Source organism: Arachis hypogaea, chromosome 5, assembly GCF_003086295.3.
Source record: "Arachis hypogaea cultivar Tifrunner chromosome 5, arahy.Tifrunner.gnm2.J5K5, whole genome shotgun sequence".
Lineage (NCBI taxonomy): Eukaryota > Viridiplantae > Streptophyta > Magnoliopsida > Fabales > Fabaceae > Arachis > Arachis hypogaea.
This window is the reverse complement of record NC_092040.1, coordinates 55,474,398-55,476,511: the sequence shown is the minus strand read 5'-3', so window position 1 is coordinate 55,476,511 and position 2,114 is coordinate 55,474,398. Positions and strand designations below refer to the sequence as shown.

Genomic DNA, 2,114 nt, shown 5'->3' with positions numbered 1-2,114 from the left:
TCTTGGTAAGTCTTCTTGTTTGATCTTGATGTTTTCTTGTTTTGTATTTTTTGTTGTTTATCATATGCATTTTTTGTTTGTTAGAGTCCAAGCATTAAAGATTTCTAAGTTTGATGCCTTGCATGTTTTCTTTCATCAAAAATTTTTCAAAAATATGTTCTTGATGTTCATCATGATCTTCAAGGTGTTCTTGGTGTTCATCTTGACATTCATAGAGTTCTTGCATGCATCATGTGTTTTGATTCATAATTTTTATGTTGTGAGTCATTTTTATGTTTTTTCTCTCTCATAATTAAAAATTCAAAAATTAAAAAAATATCTTTTCCTTAATTTTCTCATAATTTTCAAAAATTTGAGTTGACTTAGTCAAAAAATTTTAAAATTAGTTGTTTCTTACAAGTCAAGTCAAATTTTCAATTTTAAAAATCCTATCTTTCCAAAACTTTTTCAAAAATCAAATCTTTTTCATTTTTATCTTATAATTTTCAAAAATTTAAAAATATTTTTCAAAAGTCTTTTTCTTAATTTTATCTTTATTTTCGAAAATTATGCTAACAATTAATGTGATTGATTCAAAAATTTGAAGTTTGTTACTTTCTTGTTAAGAAAGGTTCAATCTTTAAATTCTAGAATCTTATCTTTTAGTTTCTTGTTAGTTAAGTAACTAATTTTAACTTTAAAAATTAAATCTATCTTATCCTATCTTTTATATCATATCTTTTTCAAAATTTTATCTTTTTCAAAAATTTGATTTTAAAATATCTTACCTAACTTCTTATCTTCTTATCTTTTCAAATTTGATTTTAATATCTTTTTCAACTAACTAATTAACTTCTTGTTTGTTTCTTATCTTTTTCAAAACCACCTAACTACTTCTCCCTCTCTAATTTTCGAAAATATCTCATCCCTTTTTCAAAATTCTTTTTAAATTAATTGATTGTTTTAAATTTTAATTTTAATTCTATCTCATCTTTAATTTTCGAAAATCACTAACTCCTTTTCAAAATTAATTTTCGAATTCTCTCTCTCATCTTCTTCTATTTATTTATTTATTTACTAACACTTCTCTTCACCTCTCTTCATCTCCAATCACTTCCTCTATCCTTACCCTTCTGTTTGGATTATTCCTTATCCCCTTTCTTCTTCTACTAATAATAAGGATCCTCTTTACTGTGACATAGAGGATTCCTCTTCCTTTTCTTTTTCTCTTCTCTTTCATATGAGCAGGAACAAGGAAAAAAACACTCTTGTTGAAGCTGATCCTGAACCTTAAAGGACTCTGAAGAGGAAACTAAGAGAAGCTAAATTACAACAATCCAGAGGCAACCTTTCTGAAATTTTTGAACAAAAGAAGGAGATGGCAGCCGAACCCAACAACAATAATACAAGGAGGATGCTTGGTGATTTTACTAAACCCACGTCCAAGTTTGATGGAAGAAGCATTCAATTCCTGCCATTGGAGCAAACAATTTTGAGCTGAAACCTCAATTAGTTGCTCTAATGCAACAGAACTGCAAGTTTCATGGACTTCCATCTGAAGATCCTCACCAGTTTTTAACTGAGTTTCTGCAGATTTGTGAGACTGTTAAGACGAATGGAGTAGATCCTGAAGTCTACAGGCTCATGGTTTTCCCTTTTGCTGTAAGAGACAGAGCTAGAACATGGTTGGACTCACAACCTAAAGATAGTCTGGACTCCTGGGATAAGCTGATCACGGCCTTCTTGGATAAATTCTTTCCTCCTCAAAAGCTGAGCAAGCTTAGAGTGGATGTTCAGACCTTCAAGCAAAAAGATGGTGAATCCCTCTATGAAGCTTGGGAAAGATACAAGCAGATGACCAAAAAGTGTCCTTCTAACATGTTTTCAGAGTGGACCATATTAGATATATTCTATTATAGTCTATCTGAGTTTTCCAAGATGTCATTGGACCACTCTGCAGGTGGATCCATTCACCTAAAGAAAACGCCTGCAGAAGCTCAGGAACTTATTGACATGGTTGCAAATAACCAATTCATATACACTTCTGAGAGGAATTCCATGAATAATGGGACGCCTCAGAGGAAGGGAGTTCTTGAAATTGATGCTCTGAATGCCATATTGGCTCAGAACAAAGT

The 2,114-nt window shown here is 31.1% G+C and overlaps 1 non-coding gene across 1 annotated transcript; it reads right to left on the bottom strand.

Moving 5' to 3' along the window:
• Window positions 1–1,755: 1,755 nt before the first annotated feature.
• LOC112804253 (small nucleolar RNA R71) lies at window positions 1,756–1,859 on the bottom strand. Its single transcript, XR_003202869.1, has one exon. It is a non-coding gene; the product is annotated as a small nucleolar RNA R71 (small nucleolar RNA).
• Between the last annotated feature and the right edge of the window lie 255 nt (window positions 1,860–2,114).